The sequence below is a fragment of the Mirounga angustirostris genome, unplaced genomic scaffold, assembly GCF_029215605.1.
Source record: "Mirounga angustirostris isolate CCGP_5_RB_7025 unplaced genomic scaffold, mMirAng1.0.hap1 SCAF_13, whole genome shotgun sequence".
In the NCBI taxonomy this organism is placed as follows: Eukaryota; Metazoa; Chordata; class Mammalia; order Carnivora; family Phocidae; genus Mirounga; species Mirounga angustirostris.
This window is the reverse complement of record NW_026991721.1, coordinates 67,671,170-67,691,447: the sequence shown is the minus strand read 5'-3', so window position 1 is coordinate 67,691,447 and position 20,278 is coordinate 67,671,170. Positions and strand designations below refer to the sequence as shown.

Genomic DNA, 20,278 nt, shown 5'->3' with positions numbered 1-20,278 from the left:
ATGAAGGTGCACATGGGAAAACTCAAGTCCTAGGGGTGCCCCTGATCCTTTATCATGTGAGCATTTGGCTTCAGAGCTGGTTCACCCCTCCAGATTCGACCTGAAGTCTGTGTTCCTAAAGGAACTCACTGTGCCACTTGGTGGCACCAAAAAGTTGCGCTGAGAACTCTGTTCTCTATAAATACAAACTACCACCCCTCCCTCCTCCGCAAGCTCCCCTTCCCCCCTTCCCCCCTTTCTCAGTAGCAAGGAGATTGCTGCACACGCCGCCCTCAGCTCTGCTGTTCTGTGCGCACTGAGCGCAGGAGATGAGCTTAAGATCTTCTTGGTGGGGAGCCCGGGAATGGAGAGGCCGGCTCTGCCCCGCTGATCAGCACGGCCCAACTTTATGGGGCGCTAGCTAGACTGCATCTCACTGCCCGCTGTGCAGCCAACAGGGGGGTAAGCTTGCTAAGGGTCTGTGTGCCCAAGTGTCCACGCGCCCGGGAAGGATGTAGGAGCTATCAGCTTGCTGGGTAGCTCACAGTTTGGTTTGGGAGTGGGAAGAGCGTGGAGTAGGGCTGGCTAGACCTTGAGCTTGAAGTCCGCTCCATTTGCTGATGGCCTTAGTTAAACCTGTTGGGAGAAAAGGCGAGAGCAATGGGATATAAAGGAGGGAATGAATGCAAGGATTGAGAAATGGATCCTGCATGTCTTCGGATCCGAGTTCCCACTCCCTAAGGCCAGGTGTGCGTGTTTAGAATGCAGATTGTGCTGCCCCAAACCACCGGAGGGCTGGAGGGCTCAGAATTGGGAGAAGAAAAGGTGCAGAGGGAAAGAAGGAGAATCGCTTCCCAGTAGATCGGTAAGATGCCGCGACCGTGGCGCCTGCGGCAGGAGGAGGGGGGACAGCGGGTGGTGCTGAAAGCACAGCTCTCACTCAGCCTAGCGTGCTTCTTTCTGAACCCCAGTCTGCGCCCTCCCGCTCTTTCCTCTCCTGTGGATGCACCTTTCCTTTTGGAAACACAGCCTGCTAGTTACCCAGGAGTGGCAGCATGAGCATCGTACTAAGGAGGGAACCCAGGCTACAGCGACTTGGGGAAAGAACCCCAGTCAGGTCAATGAGCTAGCTGGTGACAAGAGCCTAACCCAGACTTGGGACCTCACAAAGGGAAGTGAAGAGTCTGCCTGGAAGGCTCTTGGAACTAGTGCTGGAATTCCCAACTGCCCTCATTTCCCTTCGGAGCAGGTGCTGTGGGGAGGGAAATTGAGGAGAGGTTAACAAGAACTTGTGCTTATTTAGGCACAATCCTGGTGCTGCCTCAGCTGAACTGTAAGCTTGAGTAACCAGACAGATTCTCCAACACCTTACTTCCCGCTAAGAAATTGACACAGGCCAGTGGGAAGGCACTACTCCCCTCCACCTTTTTCTTCATTCCCTACATATTGTTTTATTGTTCTGAGTCCCTTGGGACTGGGGCAGAGCTAATCTGTATTCTTAATGTTGGCTTCTGGCCATTTGAGACAGCCAAGTTAACATTGCCTTTTACTATGTTCAGCCTCTTCCCCCAGTGGGGCTAAGCCAAGGTTTTCTGTAGAATCCTCTTAGTTATAAAACATTCTAGACATTCTTTTGAATTTTGGCGTGTTCAGGCATGCTACCTCTTGTTAGGTGTGCTTTGTGACCCTCATTACCATCATAGAGCACAAGGAATTTTCTCCTTTAATTTCTCTTTTATATCTATGAATTACACATTTAAGAATCAGTTGTGACTATTTCTGTCCTTTATAGATTTCAGTTTCTGTTTAGTTTGGGACTTGAAAATATTGCTTCCTGAACTCATCAGATTAATGCACATCCTACAAAGCCTTCTCCAGTGGGGACATATTCAGCACTCCGGACAGATCCTTCAGGGTTTCTTAGGAGAAGACTGTGGGTACAATACTTTGCACGTAACTGCTTCTTTTAAGAGAAAAGCTTTCCCTAGTCATTTACACTCTGCTTGACAAGATGTATCATTTGGATATTTTCATTGCATCCCTTAGATCTCTGCTATCACATGGCAGTATTTTGGCTGTGGGCTGTACTCAAAGAGAAACCAAACTGCAATGTTGATTTGTTAAAGGATTTATTCAGATTATTTGGGAGAGGGGGTGATGTTTGAACAATCCAAGTACTTACTTCCAGAGGGAGACACAGGCCTCTGCCATCACTTCATAGTCCATGTATAGACATGGTGACAAACACCAAAGTGAAAACTTTGTCCAACCAACACAAAATATGGATTACTTTTGTGACTAAAGGATTTTAATAATTCTCATTTTCTCATTTTTGTTCAAAACACATTAAAGATTTTATAGGAGTCTTACATTCTCTTTTATGGAATTTTTCAGAGCATTTTAGATTAAAAAAAAACTAAAGTAAATGGCAATAAAGCATAGGTGAAATTACAGGTAGAAAATATGAGATAACACTAATAATGAAAAATATTGTACTTATTTATATACCATTCTCTCCCAGGCTTTCTGTCCTCATGGGATGAAGAAAGAGATGCATCCAACTATTCTTCCTTATACTCTTTGCTCTGTTATTTTAATAGACTATAAATTAACTTTATAAAATACTGAGGACTATTTTTTTTTAAATTTATATTGGGATATGCTAAAGCTAATCAGTTTGTTTGGAGTTTGGTTATGCTGAAGGTGTATTGTTACAAAGCAGGAACATCCTATAGTTTAAAAATATGTGTTATTTTTAAAATTCAGAGAAATATTAATGCTTTCCTGAAGCATCATTTAGTCATTATTTTCATTAATGAGTGGAGCTAAGGAGGACATAAGATAGGAGCATCAAAAGAAATATTTTTTAGTTCATGATGTGAAAAATAAAATTTGAATTTTGATTTTGAATTTTCAACTATTTGTAAAAGGCAATATCTTCTTGGTATTTCTTCATCTCAGTCAGTTAAAAAGTAGTTCTAAAAAACATTATGCCATAGGCTTGCTTTCATTTCCTTTAAATTAACAGAGGAAGAAAAAAATCTAGATTTTATCAGTTCTAGTCTTGTTTGAATTATATATCAGAAGGGGAACCAAGCAAAAGTCTTGGTTCAGGCTCATCCCTGCTCCAACAACTACCCTTTCTTGAGCGTGTCGGTCACCATGCCATGCACTGATGTTATTTAATCCTCATAACAATTATGCAAGGCAATATTTATTCTTAGTTCTCTGTTGTTAAAACTGAGTTGTTTTTTTTTCCTTCCACTGTCATATGACAAGGAAATGGGAAAAATAAATAAATACACACATCCGATTGATTTGGAAATCAAACTACCCTCTCTCATTACATTAGGTAACTTTTTTCATCTATGGTGTGGCTAAACATCATGGAATTGTTTTGTTGTGGTTTCCAGTGAGTTGTGGTATGGTTGGGAGGGCAGACCGTTGCATAAGATTGCCTGAGTTTGAATCCCATCTCTGTATGGGATTACTAGCTATGTAACCTAGAGTGAGTTACTTAACATTGCTCTGCCTCTGCTTTCCTCATTTTTCAAATGGGGAGTGGGGGGGCGGGAGGGGGCACTTGGGTGGCTCAGTCAGTTAAGCGTCTCACTCTTGATGTTAGCTCAGGTCTTGATCTCAGGGTCGTAAGCTCAAGCCCCACGTTGGGCTCCATGCTCCATGCTGGGCATGGAGCCTCTTTAAAAAAAATGGGGAACAGGTTGTAACACTCTAAGGCACATTGAATAATTACAGTGAATTAATTGTACAAATATAAGCAAAGTTCCAGACCCACAATTAACAGTGTAGAAACAGTAGTTGTGACTATTAATCTCATCTAGGCCTTTGAATATCAAATATTTCCTAGCTTTCCCTTGTTCCTGAATTTAATCTTCTCAGCAACCCTGTAGTTGGTACATAATTGCTGTTTAAAATATCTTCTCTTATTTTAGTCAAACTAGTTAGGAAATTTAAAGGAAAGATTTAGATGTGAAAAAATGTATTTAATGTAGATATTATTCTGTTGGTCTTAGAAAAATATCAGACCTATGAATAGTTCCCTAATGATCAGTTTTCACAGTAACTCTGGCTATAGGCCATTGCTCTTAAACTTTGCTCTTAAACTTTATGCTCTTAAACATAAATGTTCTGAGGAAAATTAAAAGATCATAATCATAATGGTGCTAATGGGCAATGTAATAATAATAATAATAATGTAGCCTGTTTACATTTATAATATTTTACAGAGGAATAATTGAAAAATATTTCTTAAAAATCAATTTGCCTTAAAACACAATAATGTAGATCTCTTTAAAGACTGAGAAAAAAGTAAATAACATAATAATTACCTTTTTAAAAATAAAAATGAGATTTTGAAAAACCGATGTATTATTACTGTATAAAATATTCTTTGTCTTGTTAAAATTAAAATGAACTTGATATTTCATATTAAAAATGGTCTTGGAAATGATAAAGTGTATCACAAGATCTCTTCTCATTCATTTATTACAACTTATGGCTACTCAGAACCATGCTTATTTAATGTAAGGCAATATCATCATTCACTCTCAGGGTTTAATCTGTATTTTTCAAATTGAAATTGCAAGTTGAAAACAATATAATACAGCCAGAAACAAGTTACAAAGTAAAGAAGGGATAAGACAAACCTATTCCAAACTACTCCCCTTAAATTATTAGGATGTTTCAGGAAAAAGTTTTCTGGGACTGACAAATCCAGATGATTAGCTCTTAGTTATATTCTTTTTTGATGCTTATGTAGACCTTGCCAGGATATAAATCAGCAGTTTTCAGCTGGGGATGACTTTGACCTGCAGGGGACATTCTCATTTGTTACAACTAAGAGGAGGTGTGTTTGCTATTGGCATCTGGAGACTGGGGATGCTGCTAAACATCTACAATGCACAGGACAGTAAACCTCCACAACAATATGTCAACAGTGCTAAGGTTGGGGAACTGTGATCTAAATGATTCCAGGAAATAGAGTTACCTCTATTTACTTAGTTGGTTTGTATGGCTTTTAAATGTAGTTGGCTGGCATTACATAAACTTGTAATGGAAAGCAGAGAGAGTCTACAGAATGTTTTGCAATCAATGCATAAGGTTTAACCAGCCAACCCATTTGGTCTTTTGGGAGACATTATCATCTGATTATGTTGAGTGTGGGCTTTGGAGCCAGAGAGAGTTGGGTTCATGTCCTGATTCTGCCATTTATATTAGGTATAAGACTCCTGGCATGATTCTTCACCTCGAAACCTCAGTTTCTAGAGATATTTAATGTAGGTAGTAATCATACCTACCTCACAGGGTCATTTTGAGACTTACATTAAATAACGCTTATACATTATTTAGCACAAAGTAGTCACCCAATAAATATTAGCTATTAATAAGTAACTAGAGATCGAGTTAGAAATGCAAAAGCACATTTTCAAGCACCTGATGATAAGTAATGTAATATGCACGATAATACTTTACAGTCTTTCGAGGTATGCCATAAATAACAAGAAAGCAGCTGAAGGCTGCAAAATGGGAAGACGCCTGGAATCCCTGCTTGATAATTAAATTGAGACTAGTTAACAATAGATTACATCATTTTTATTGCTTTGCTGTAGAAGGCTGTTTCAGGTCTTCATGGACTACTAAACCAGTTATTTAATGATTTACAATGATTTAGTGAGTTGTATTCTAGTGCCAGCACCTTTTTTTTTTTTTAAGATTTTATTTATTTATTTGACAGAGAGAGACACAGCAAGAGAGGGGACACAAGCAGGGGGAGTGGGAGAGGGAGAAGCAGGCTTCCTGCTGAGCAGGGAGCCCGATGTGGGCTCAATCCCAGGACCCTGGGACCATGACCTGAGCCGAAGGCAGAAGCTTAACAACTGAGCCACCCAGGTGCCGTGCCAGCACCTTTTAATTAATGCAGAAAATAACAGATTTCACTTTTGTACAATGTTATTTTATGGCCCTTTTTGGTTTAAGAGGGTTTTGTTGAAACTATGGCATATTTTTGGATCTGGGCTAAACAGAGAGGGTCCTGGGCTTTCTTGTTTACAAGGTCACAGACGTGTGCTTGTGATAGCTACAACAATAGAGCTTTCCTAGACTATAAAACTCTCGGTATCATACTTCAAAGTGTCTCTTATCTATGGGATGCACTTGTTTTCAGGAAAATACATCAAATGCATTCATGGCATATGCAATATTGACACCCCTGTCTGTTTGGTATGAGGCTATTGCTCGGGCAGAAGGAATCATTTTAGTGTTGATGTCCTGAAATGTGTGATTTGCTTGTGTGGGGATTAAGTTATATAAGAGACATCTGTGCCAGAAAGATGGTCAATGTTTGAGAAGATTGTTGAAAATAAAAGACAATGTGAGCTGTGAATCTGGTTGCAGTGTAAGTTGCCATTTATGCAGATTCCACCCACCAACATTTTTTCTTCATTTAGGATACAATAAGACTGTATGACCGGAAGCAAAATACTTTTATGCGTGTTAAATATACGTCTTCTGTTTTCTGTAATGAGGTAGTGATTAATTTTTTTATGCTATGAGCCAAGAAATATACTATTGAATAAAGCAGACTGGTGGTTCTGAAAATAAGACCCTAAACCAACCTATTATGTAAGTTACACTATTTATGTAAACTATCATTTACTGCTTTTGATTGAATTAAAGCTCTCCATATTTTAGGTTGTAGATCTATAACATTTTGAAAGCTTTTTAAGTCCTATTCCTTATCTATAACAAGAACCTAATTTTTTTTTCCTACCAATCTATAACCTCTACTACCTCAGAATTATAACTTAAAGCAAATAATTTATTCTCTTGGAGACTATTTCCTGATATATGACATGGGATAATCAGATGTTCTTGGCAGTAATTTTGTTGTAGGTTGAAGTGGGATTAATAATGGGAAAAGATTCTGTAAACTGAAAAAGTAATATGGTATTACTATTTCCCATCCTTTTTTTTTTTTTTCCTCCAAGACTCTTGTTAAGTAAATGAATATACCTCCTGGTGGGATAGCTAAGGAGAAATGGCCTCACCCATGAACTTGTGTAGGAAGTTGATGTTACCTTTTAAAATCTAAATTGATAGTAAAATGTGAAAATGCTTATGCCCAGCAATATCATGCATTTGTCCTATAGAAATACTTTCAAAAGTAAGTTAAGTACAATATTATTTATAACAGTAGGAAAATCTATAAACAATCTAAATATCTACTAATAGGAGATAATTAAATAACTTTTGGTATAATAATATAGTTGAATGCTATGCAGTTGTTAAAAAGAAATGGATGTTCTGAGTGTGAATCTTGGCTCTGATAGTCACTTGCTTTAGAATATTAACCAAACCATCTCATCTGTCAGAGCCTCAGATCTCTCATCTATAAAATATGCGTAAAATTGTTTATCTTACAGCTTTTTATGACAATTGATATTTCACGTGAAACAGTAAACATAGTGCCTAGCATGTGGTAATCTCTCTCTGTATTTTAATTATTGTTATTGTTGTCCCCATCAACAAAATGAACCAATATGCAAAGATATTTACAATATATAGAGAAGAATAAAATATATTGATATAGATTTCATACTAACACTATTTGGTTTTAAAAATATGATAAAAAAACTATATGTTTAGAAAATAATGGAAGAGCAGATACCAAGTTGTAGAATGTGATTAAACCTGGGTTTTGGGATGGCATTTTGCTGGGTTCTGGTTCCAGGCCTGCCAAAAATTATTTAATCTTTGTGAGTCTCAATTAAACTGAGTTATCTACAGGGCTCTCTCTAGTTCTGTGATGCTATTTTCCTTAATATTTTGAAAAGCCATGAGGAACACTGAAGATTTCTGCCTGCTACTTTGTCAGTCCCTGCTTCTCTTTTTGAGGACCTCTGTTGCCTGAGCCCACTGGATGAGGGAGTTTTATTATCCATCTTTCAATTTTCCAGGGTGGGGCGAGGGATGCTATCTTGGAACCTCAATCAGGTAGTTGACCAGAAAGCCCAGTGGAGGCAATTCACTATATTATTCATTAAGCAGAATTTATTGAACATCTGTTTTGTGCAAGGATTATACCAGGTGCTATATATAGTACCAATTTAACCTTTAAGGGATCCAAAGTCTGTTGGAAGATAAAACATGTATAAATAGCTATAATATTAGCTTAGTAATAAATACAAAGTATCAATAAAAATGTCACATGAATTCAGGGAATAGAGCAACTACTACAAGGTGAAGGATCTGGGACAATTTTATAAAAGGACTATTTTAAAATATTATCTCATTCAATCCTCATTAAAACTCTTTAGAGTGATATTATTGTCATTCCAATTAGGCTCAAAGAGGCTAAGTGACCAAGGGCACATAGCCAACAAATGGCAGTATTAGGATTCAAACCCAGGTCCACTTGATTCCAGCCCCTGCTCTTAAAAACTGCCATAAAGGCTATTGAAGCAAGAGTAGGTAAGGGATCAGAAGCAGCATTAACAAAACCAGTGGGTGAAGCAGTGTATACCTGGAGGGAACACAACTTTGCTTGACTAGTAGACTCCCAAGGAAGGGCAGATTCAAAGGAGATAAGAGCCACAGGGGACACTGGGGCAGAAATTTAGAAGGCAGATATCCCTCAGTCCCACACTTAAACTAATATCACAAATAATATATTTTCACAGTAAATGTAGAAATTTAGAAAACATAGATAAAGGCAAAGAAGAAATGAAAAGTTACACATATTCCCACCACTCAGAGAACATCCTATTAATGTCAGTGTGTATGTTTCCAGATCCCTTGCATGCATACACGCTCGTATTTTATATTTATATCATATTTATATTTTAAATTATATCAAAAATTTTTCCAGTCTCCTTTGCTGGTTTCTCCTTATCTCTGGGAACTTAACCATTGGAATTCCCTGGGACTCAGTCTCACAACTAGTTTACCTTCTATCTGCACTTTCTAGGTGATTTCATTTAGTTTTATGGTTTACAAAAAATAGTACCTGGATAGTGATGCTTCCCCCATTTATATCTCCTATGCTGACCTCTCTCAGAAATTTAGCCTCCTATATCCAGTTGCTTATAAATGTCTCTTGATTTTCTAAGAGGTATCTAAAAATTGACACATCAAAACTAATTTCTGTTAAGTCCACCCAAATCTACTCCTCCGCAGGTTTCTCCACCTCAGTCAATGTGGTACCATCTTTTATTTGCTCCTGCCGAAAAACTTAGTGTCTTCATTGAGCCTTATCTTTCCTTCACATCCCAAGTCAGATCTGACCGCATACTTTTCTGCCCAATCTTCCACTAATTCCAACTGATAGGGTCATGTCTCCTGATCCAAGCCCCTGTCATCTCTCCCACCAGGATTTTTGCAGTCATTTCCTAACTGCCCCCTCAGTTCTGCCTTTGTGCCTTAATTCTTGTTGAAATGCTGGTCATTGCATGTCTGCTTTCTATTGAAAACTCTTCTGGAAAATCACTCTCATGTGATATTAAAGCCCAGTCTGTTAAAGTCCAAAAAGAATCCACATGATCGTACTATCCCTTGACATCACTTCCTCTCTCCCCAGTTTTACCGCACGGGAGTCACACTAGCTTGACTTGCTGTTCCTTAACATATGAAGCAGAAGTCTGCCCCAGGGGCTTTGCATTTGATTTTGCCTTTACCTAGAATGTTCTTTCTGTAGATATTTGCACGACTCATTCTCTTACTTCTTTTAGGTCTTTACCCAGATTTTACTTTTAACATGTATACTTCTTTGGCTACATTATTAAAATTTTCCACATCTCTGACACTTTCTGTCTTCTATCCCTGCTCTATTCTTCTTTTTAACCCTTATTACTGTGTACATACACTATTTTACCTCCTTATGTTGTTTATTGTCTGACAACCCCCTTTATTTTTTTTATTTTTATTTTTTTAAAGATTTTATTTATTTATTCATGAGAGACAGAGAGAGAGAGAGAGGGAAGCAGAGGGAGAAGCAGGCTCCCAAGGAGCAGGGAACCCGATGCGGGACTCGATCCCAGGACCCTGAGATCATGACCTGAGCTGAAGGCAGACGCTTAACCGTCTGAGCCACCCAGGCGCCCTGACGACCCCCTTTAGAGTATAAGCTTTAGAACGGCATGGATGTATGTCTGCTTTGCCCATAACTGAAACCTCAGGGCCTAGAACAATGCTTGGTACATAATAGTTACTTGATAAACATGTATTGGACAAATGAATGATGGTGCTAGAGCTAGTGTATACCTCACTGGTCTATTTGGAATTTATGTTCGATTAATTTCTGGTATTTTGGGAGCATATGGGATGATTTGTTTAACCTTATAATAAGCTAAGTTGTGGCACAATTCTGTCAAGTTTCCAAGTTATAATTTATTTCAGAATGTATTTTCCAGGTATGTGAGCTTCATAGCTAATCTTGATAAAATACAGCCATTTTGTGCATCCACAGCAGATCATGAAGCAGTCATTGCTTTATAATCTGGCAGGCCATAATCTAGTGGGGGAAGCCATGGCAATATAAATACCTTTGTACTAGACAATCATACACATTTCTACATTCTAAGCACTGAATCATTTCTTTTCCTGGAATTTTCTTCACCCTCTGTTTTTGTTTTTAACTAGTTTATTTATTTATTTTTTGATGTAGTGTTCCATGATTAATTGTTTGCATATAACACCCAGTGATCCATTCAGTACATGCCCTCTTTAATACCCATCACCAGGCTAACCCATTCCCCCACCTGCCTCCCGTCTAGAACCCTCAATTTGTTTCTCAGAAACCATAGTCTCTCATGGTTCGTCTCCCCCACCGATTTCCCCCCTTTGTTTTTCCCTTCCTACTATCTTCTTCTTTTTTTTTCTTAAACATGTAATGTATTATTTGTTTCAGAGGTACAGGTCGGTGATTCATCAGTCTTATACAATTCACAGCGCTCAGCATAGCACATACCCTGCCCAATGTCTATCACCCAGCCACCCCATCCCTTCCAAACCCCCACCACTCCAGCAACCCTCAGTTTGGTTTCTGAGATTAAGAATTCCTCATATCAGTGAGATCATATGATACATGTCTTTCTCTGATTGACTTATTTTGCTTAGCATAATACCTTCTAGTTCCATCCACGTTGTTGCAATTGGCAAGATTTTGTTGTTGTTTCTTTTTGATGGCTGCGTAATATTCCATTGTGTGTGTGTGTGTGTGTATACACACACATATATACACCACGTCTTCTTTATCCATTCATGTGTTGATGGACATCTAGGCTCTTTCCATAGTTTGGCTATTGTGAACATTGCTGCTATAAACATTGGGGTGCACATACCCCTTCAGTTCACTACATTCGTAAATTTGGGGTAAATACCCAGTAGTGCAATTACCGGGTCATAGGGTAGCTCTTTTTTCAACTTTTTGAGGAACCTCCATACTGTTTTCCAGAGTGGCTGCACCAGCTTGCATTCCCACCAACAGTGTAGGAGAGTTCCCCTTTCTCCACATCCCTGCCGACATCTGTTGTTTCCTGCTTATTAATTTTAGCCATTCTGACTGGTGTGAGGTGGTATCTCATTGAGGTTTTGATTTGGATTTCCCTGATGCTGAGCGATGTTGAGCACTTTTTCATGTGTCTGTTGGCCATTTGGATATCTTCGTTGGAAAAATGTCTGTTCATGTTTTCTGCCCATTTCTTGATTGGATTCTTTGTTCTTTGGGTGTTGAGTTTCATAAGTTCTTTATAGATTTTGGATACTAGCCCTTTATCTGATATGTCATTTGAAAATATCTTCTCCCATTCTGTCGGTTGTCTTTTGGTTTTGTTGACTGTTTCCTTTGCTTTGCAAAAGCTTTTTATCTTGATGAAGTCCCAATAGTTCATTTTGCCCTTGTTTCCCTTGCCTTTGGTGATGTTTCTAGGAAGAAGTTGTTGCAGCTGAGGTCAAAGAGGTTGCTGCCTGTGTTCTCCTTTAGGATTTTGATGGACTCCTGTCTCACATTTAGGTCTTTCAACCATTTGGAGTCTATTTTTGTCTGTGGTGTAAGGAAATAGTCCAGTTTCATTCTTCTGCATGTGGCTGTCCAATTTTCCCAACACCATTTGTTGAAGAGACTGTCTTTTTTCCATTGGACATTCTTTCCTGCTTTGTCGAAGATGAGTTGACTGTAGAGTTGAGGGTCCCTTTCTGGGCTCTCTATTCTGTTCCATTGATCTATGTGTCTGTTTTCATGCCAGTACCGTCCTGTCTTGATTGCAGTTTTGTAATAGAGCTTGAAGTCTGGAATTGTGATGCCACCAGCTTTGCTTTTCTTTTCCAACATTCCTCTGGCTATTTGGAGTCTTTTCTGGTTCCATACAAATTTTAGGATTATTTGTTCCATTTCTTTTAAAAAAGTGGGTGGTATTTTGATAGGGATTGCATTAAGTATGTAATTGCTCTAGGTAGCATTGACGTCTTCACAATATTTGTTCTTCCAATCCATGAGCATGGAATGTTTTTCCATTTCTTTGTGTCTTCCTCAATTTCTTTCCTGAGTATTTCATAGTTTTCTGAGTACAGATTCTTTGCCTCTTTGGTTAGATTTATTCCTAGTATCTTATGGTTTTGGGTGCAGTTGTAAATGGGATCAACTTAATTTCTCTTTCTTCTGTCTTGTTGGTGTATAGGAATGCCACTGGTTTCTGTGCATTGCTTTTATATCCTGCCACTTTCCTGAATTCCTGTATGAGTTCTAGCAGTTTTGGGGTGGAGTCTTTTGGGTTTTCCACATAAAGTATCATATCATCTGCAAAGAGTGAGAGTTTGACTTCTTTGCCGATTTGGATGCCTTTTATTTCTTCTTGTCTGATTGCTGTGGCTAGGATTTCTAGTACTATGTTGAATAGCAGTGGTGATAGTGGAATTCCTGCGCTGTTCTTCACCTTAGAGGATCAGGGAGCTACCCTACGACCTTAGGACCTCAGTTTTTCCCCTTTGAGAATGATATTCGCTGTGGGTTTTTCATAGATGGCTTTTATGATGTTGAGGTATGTACCCTCTATCCCTATCCTCTGAAGAGTTTTGATCAAGAAAGGATGCTGTACTTGGTCAAATGCTTTTTCTGCATCTATTGAGAGGATCATATGGTTCTTGTTCTTTCTTTTATTAATGTATCACATTGACTGATTTGTGGATATTGAACCAACCTTGCAGCCCAGGAATAAATCCTACTTGGTCGTGGTGAATAATCCTTTTAATGTACTGTTGGATCCTATTGGCTAGTAATTTGGTGAGAATTTTTGCATCCATCTTCATCAGGGATATTGGTCTATAATTCTCCGTTTTGATGGGGTCTTTGGTTTTGGGATCAAAGTAATGCTAGCCTCGTAAAATAAGTTTGGGAATTTTGCTTCCATTTCTATTTTTTGGAACAGTTTCAGAAGAATAGGTATTAATTTTTCTTTAAATGTTTGGTAGAATTCCCATGGGAAGCTGTCTGGCCCTGGGCTCTTGTTTGTTGGGAGATTTTTGATTACTGCTTCAGTCTCCTTACTGGTTATGGGTCTGTGCAGGTTTTCTATTTCTTTCTGGTTCAGTTTTGATAGTTGATGCATCTCTAGTAATGCATCCATTTCTTCCAGCCTATCTAATATGTTCTTATAATTGTTTGTATTTATTTGGTGTTGGTTGTGATCTCTCCTCTTTCATTTATGATTTTAATTATTTTGTTCATTTTTCTTTTTGATAATTCTGGCCAGTGGTTTATCAATTTTGTTATTTCTTTCAAAGAACCAGCTCCTAGTTTTGTTGATCTGTTCTACTGTTCTTTTTGTTTCTATTTCATTGATTTCTGGTCTGATCTTTATTATTTCTCTTCTCCTGCTGGATTTAGGCATTATTTGCTGTCCTTTCTCCAGCTCCTTTAGGTGTAGGGTTAGGTTGTGTATTTGAGACCTTTCTTGTTTCTTGAGAAAGGCTTGCATTGCTGTATAGTTTCCTCTTAGGACTGCCTTTGCTGCATCCCAAAGATTTTGAACAGTTGTGTTTTCATTTTCATTTGTTTCCATGAATTTTTTTAATTCTTCTTTAATTTCCTGTTTGGCCAATTCATTTTTTAGTAGGATGCTCTTTAGCCTCCTTGTATTTGAGTTCGAAAGAACTCAAATTGAGTTCTAGTGATTGAGTTCTAGTTTCAAAGCATTGTGGTCTGAAAATATGCAGGGAATGATCCCAATCTTTTGGTACCGGTTGAGACCTGATTTGTGACCTAGGATGTGATCTATTCTGGAGAATGTTCCATGGGCACCAGAGAAGAATGTGTATTCTGTTGCTTTGGGATGGAATGTTCTGAATATATCTGTGAAGTCCATCTGGTCCAGTGTGTCATTTAACGCCTTTCCTTCCTTGTTGATATTTTGCTTAGATGATCTGTCCATTACAGCGAGGGAAGTGTTAAAGTCCCCTACTATTACTGTATTGTTGTCAATGCGTTTCTTTGCTTTTGTTATTAATTGGCTTCTATAATTGGCTGCTCCCATGTTAGGGGCACAGATATTTACAACTGTTAGATCTTCTTGTTGGATAGACCCTTTAAGTAGGATATAGTGTCCTTCCTCATCTCTTATGATAGTCTTTGGTTTAAAATCTAATTTGTCTGGGGCGCCTGGGTGGCTCAGTTGGTTAAGCGACTGCCTTCGGCTCAGGTCATGATCCTGGAGTCCCTGGATCGAGTCCTGCATCGGGCTCCCTGCTCGGCAGGGAGTCTGCTTCTCCCTCTGACCCTACCCCCTCTCATGTGTTCTCTCTCAAATAAATAAATAAAATCTTTAAAAAAAAATCTAATTTGTCTGATATAAGGATTGCCACCCCAGCTTTCTTTTGGTGTCCATTAGTGTGGTAAATGCTTTCCACCCCCTCACTTTCCATCTGGGGGTGTCTTTGGGTCTAAAATGAGTCTCTTGCAGACAGCATATTGATGGGTCTTGTTTTTTTATCCAATCTGATAGCCTGTGTCTTTTGTTTGGGGCATTTAGCCCATTTACATTCAGGGTAACTATTGAAAGTTATGAATTTAGTGCCTGTAAGATAACTGTTACTGTATATTGTCTGTGTTCCTTTCTCTCTATGTTACTTTTAAGCTCTCTCTTTGCTTAGAGGACCCCTTTCAATATTTCTTGTAGGGTTGGTTTTGTGTTTGCAAATTCCTTTAGTTTTTGTTTGTCCTGGAAGCTTTTGATCTCTCCTTCTATTTTCATTGACAGCCTAGCTGGATATAGTATTCTTGGCTGCATATTGTTCTTGTTTAATACTCTGAATCTATGATGCCAGTCCTTTCTGGCATGCCAGGTCTCTGTGGATAGGTCTGTTGCCAATCTAATGTTTCTACCATTGTAGGTTACAGACCTCTTGTCCCGAGCTTTCAGGGTTTTCTCTTTTTCTCTGAGATTTGTAAGTTCTACTATTAGATGTTGGGGTGTTGACCTATTTTTTTTTTTTATTTTGAGGGGGGTTCTCTGTGCCTCCTGGATTTTGATGTCTGTTTCCTTCCCCAAATTAGGGAAGTTCTCTGCTATAATTTGCTCCAATATACCTTCTGCCCCTCTCTCTCTTTCTTCTTCTTCTGGGATCCCAATTATTCTAATGTTGTTTCATCTTATGGTGTCACTTATCTCTCGAATTCTGCCCTTGTGATCCAGTAGTTGTTTATCTCTCTTTTTCTCAGCTTCTTTATTCTCCATCATTTGGTCTTCTATATCACTGATTCTCTCTTCTGCCACATTTACCCTAGCAGTTAGAGCCTCCATTTCCTTTTTTTTTTTTTTTTTTCCCAGAAGTTTAAAACAGTAGAACTGTATTCTCTCACAATTCTGGGCAATAGAATTCTGAGATTAAGGTGTTTATAAGGTTGGTTCCTTCTGAAGTTTCTTTTTTGTTTTCTTTTTTTTATTATGTTATGTTAATCACCATACATTGCATCATTAGTTTTTGATGTAGTGTTCCATGATTCATTGTTTGCATATAACACCCAATCCTCCATTGAATACATCCCCTTTTAATACCCATCACCAGGCTAACCCATCCCCCATCCCCCTCCCCTCTAGAACCCTCAGTTTGTTTCTCAGAGTCCATAGTCTCTCATGGTTCGTCTCCCCCTCCAAATTCCCCCCCTTCATTTTTCCCTTCCTGCTATCTTCCCCCCCCTTTTTTTTAAACATATATTATTTGTTTCAGAGGTACAGGTCTGTGATTCAACAGAGCGGGTATGTGCACCCTGATGTTTATAGCAGCAATATCCACAATAGAGGCTCCATTCTTGATTGCACCTCATTAATAGCCTTTTTGATTTCGACTTGGTTAGATTTTAGTTCTTTTATTTCTCCTGAAAGGGTTTCTCTAGTATCTTCCATGCTTTTTTCAAGCCCAGCTAGTATCTTTATAATCGTCATTCTGAACTTTAGGTCTGACATCTTACTAATGTATGTATTGATTTTAAGGAAAGAAAAACTTATATATGTACCAAAATAACGGTAAATACGATGAAGGGATTGAATATGACTGTAAAGTTAAAATTATAAAAGATTTTATAAAAGGAATTGATAAGATGTTGGTTGAAAAAAGAAAGAAGAGAAATTAAAAAAAAATAAAAGGAGAGAATGTGATCCGGCAGGAGACTAGAACAAAGCCATACACTAGAAATTTTGGGTATATTTTGCTCTATTAGAAGAAACTGTATCCCAAAATTTTAAAGAGAGAACAACTTATATATATATACCAAAAATAAGGTTAACTACTATGAAGGGATAGAATATGACTCTAAAAATGAAAAATAAAAAAGATTTTTAAAAAAGGGATTGATAAGATGTTGGTTGAAAAAGGGACGAAGAAAAATTAAAAAAAAAATAGAAAAAGAAAGAAAAATAAAAAATTAACTTTGAAAGATTAAAGAATCATGGGGAAAAGGCCATGAATTCTATATGCAGTATTCCCCTAGCGCTGGAGTTCTGCTGTTCTCATTGATCAGTAAACTTGGTCTTGGCTGGCGGTTCTTACTGATCTTCTGGGGGAGGGGCCTGTTGCCATGGTTCTCAAATGTCTTTGTCAGAGGTGGAATTGCCCCGCCCTTGCTGGTCCAGGCTAAGGAATTGGCTCAGGTTTGCTCTCGGGAGCTTTTGTTCCCTGCAAGCTTTCCGTACAGCTTTGGAGGATGAAAGTGAAAATGGCGGCCTTCCAATCTCTTCCCTGGAGGAGCCGAGAACTCGGGGCCCCACTCCTCAGTGAGCCCCCAGAGAAAAGCAGTCAGTCACTCCTGTCTCCCTGGTCTCCGGCTGCATTCTGTGCTCACCCGGCCTGTGACTGAGAGTTTCTGTCTCTGGCACCTGACCCCGTGTGGAGTCTCCAAACCCAGCAGATCCCTGCAGTGTGCTCCCGTGCTGCTTCTCCCTGGGGGAGGAAGGGGAGTCTCCCCGGATCTGCCACTTGTTGGGTCCCTCCTGGAGGAGCAGTGGCCTAACTGTGCTGCGGATCACGGTTTATGGCAACCCCGAGCTGAGAGCCCGCTCCTCGGCTCCGTCTCTACAGCCAGCTTCCCCGCTCTGATACCTGGGAGCTCTGCCGCACTCAGGCACCCCTGGTCTTTCTGTGACCCCGAGGGTCCTGAGACCACACTGTCCCAGTGAGGGTTCCACCCCCCGCTTAGCCACTGGAGCAATGTCCCTCATCAGAGCGGACTTCTAAGAGTTCCGATTTTGTGCTCTGCTGCTCTATCACTTGCCAGAAGCGGCCTACGGAGGCCCCTCCCCCGCCATCTATCCTCCCAAATATCACCTTGGATTCACTTCTCCGCACGTCCTACCTTCCAGAAAGTGGTTGCTTTTTTCTTCAGAGAGTTGCTGCTATTCTTTTCTTCCATCTCCCATTGAGTTTGTAGGTGTTCAGAATGGTTTGATCCCTATCCAGCTGAATTCCTGGGACCAGACGAAATTTAGGTCTCCTACTACTCTGCATCTTGCTCCTCCTCTCCACCCTCTTGTTTTTAAGGAAATTCCTGTAAGGCTCTATATCCCTGGGATGTTCAAACTATGTTTGGGTGGCCCTTCTCATTTTTTTATGGCCTTGTGAAATACCTTTCTTGAAGGAAGGAGCAGTAAGGCAGCAAGAGATAATGAAAAGAGTACGTGATGGAGTCACTAAGCATAGACATAAGGGATTGGCTAGTTTTATTTATTTGTTTGTTTATTTGTTTATTTAAGTATAGTTGGCACACAATGTTACATTAGTTTCAGGTGTATGGTACAGTGATTCGACACCTTTATGTTATGCTATGAGTGACTGACCAATTTTTAACTTATCAAAACCCATTACATCATTTGTGAAACAGAGATAAAATAATATTTACATCTCAAGGTTGTTATAAGGATTATTGCCACACACATGCCACACCCAGACACATCCACACACAGATACTCAGTGCACATAGAAAATAATATCTTTGGGAGAACAGGATGCATTTTATTATTTGCAACATGAAAGCCCTGTGCATGTCTGTAAATATAAATTGCCCAGGACATTCTCTTCTGGTTCCTCTTACAGCACATGTTCTTATGTTCTCTCTTTACTTTATGACTTGCCTTTGTTTCTTTAGCTGGCTTTTCCACAATCTGACCTCTCTGTGGGGCTTAATACTCAGCTCTACCTTTTCTTTATTTATACTTGCTCTCCAGTTGATTATATTCATTGCCAAGATTTTATGCACTGGTGACCTTCAGTTTATATCTCTAACCCAAAACACTCCTCTTGGTCCAGCCTTATATATCCATCCTCCTGTTTGGCACCTCCACCTAGGTGCTTTGAAAGTATCTCACTTTGGGATGCCTGGGTGGCTCAGTTGATTAAGGGTCTCTCTTAGGCTCAGGTCATGATCCCAGGGTCCGGGGATCGAGTTCCACATAAGTCTCCTTGCTCAGCGGGGAGTCTGCTTCTCCCTCTGTCACTCCCCCTGCTTGTACTCTCTGTCTGTCAAATAAATAAATAAAATCTTAAAAAATATTATCTCACATTTAACATGTTCATGAGAAAATTAAGTTTTTCTCTGCCTCCATCTGTTTCTGTACCAGTCTGTCCCATATCTTTTAATGGTAAAATACACTAGTTTTTAGACTCAAAACCTAGGAGTAGACCCTAACTTCTCTCTATCTTATAACCCACATCCAGTCCATCACAAGTCCCGTTGATTCTACTTGCAAAATATATCTGATTGTGTCCACTTCCTTCTATATCTGCTGTCCCCAATAATAGCCAAGCCACTGTAATTCCTTACTTAGATTATTTATGTTTCCTAATCAGATTTCTTCTGTCCATTATCCAGAACAGTGAGCACCTAGAACAATCTTTTGTAAGATTGAATTGTGCCAGTTGTTTGTTTATATCTCCTCAGTGATTTTCTGTTGCATTTAACATCCAAATTCCTTTTAAGAACCTACATGGTCTGGCCCTTTATTTTTGCAACCTCATTTTGTACCATGACTGCTCCCATTATTTATGCTCTAGCCATCCTTTTCACATGACTGCCTTCTTTATTTTATTGTTCTTTGCATTTACCAGGCTCTAGCTAAAGTCACCTTTTAGAGTACTGATCTGTGAGCCCTATAGAAAGCATGTATCACTTGTTCTCTCTTCAATACTTAATTTCCAGAACAGAGTCATAGCATAAGCATGCCATAAATATTTGTTAAATGAGTTAATGAACAAGTGCCTGGTGTATGATGGGTGTTCTAGTGAAAGATAATGATGGCAATTATCAATGTACATCATTGCGCTTCTTTGTTACATTAGTCTTTCCCACTCAATAGTAAGTAGATATTTCTTGAATGAGTTAAAAGATTAATTTAGCTTATAACTGGAAAACAATATTTCAGTGTTTTATGTGTGTGTGTGTGTATTGACTATGTCTCAATATACAGGGCTTGTCTAAAATAATTCTAACAAATAAAATTCATGGGATATTTTTGTTTTACCATGTTGATAGGCCACTTGTAGTCTTGCTTATCACTTTGATGCTCTTTTGATGCTCTTATGTAATAAAAATGAGTCCTGTTTTCTTATTGAGTTTGCTCACTAACATTCTGCATTTAATAAGATATTGTGATTTCTTTTACCATATATATGTGTGTGTGTATATATATATATATATATATATATATATATATATATACACACACACACACACACACACTTTTTTTGGTCTGCAGTAGAATTCACATGAGAATAAGCATTGGTCTCTAGGTCTTTGGTCTAA

At 38.9% G+C, this 20,278-nt stretch overlaps 1 protein-coding gene across 1 annotated transcript in view; it reads left to right on the top strand.

Annotated features, from left to right (window-relative positions):
• The first annotated feature begins 224 nt into the window (after positions 1-224).
• Positions 225-20,278, top strand: part of GRM5 (glutamate metabotropic receptor 5) — a 599,714-nt gene continuing 579,660 nt past the window's right edge. The window contains exon 1 of the mRNA XM_064575895.1: positions 225-441. The gene's annotated coding sequence lies outside the window, so the exon portion shown is untranslated. The remainder of the gene's footprint in view (positions 442-20,278) is intronic.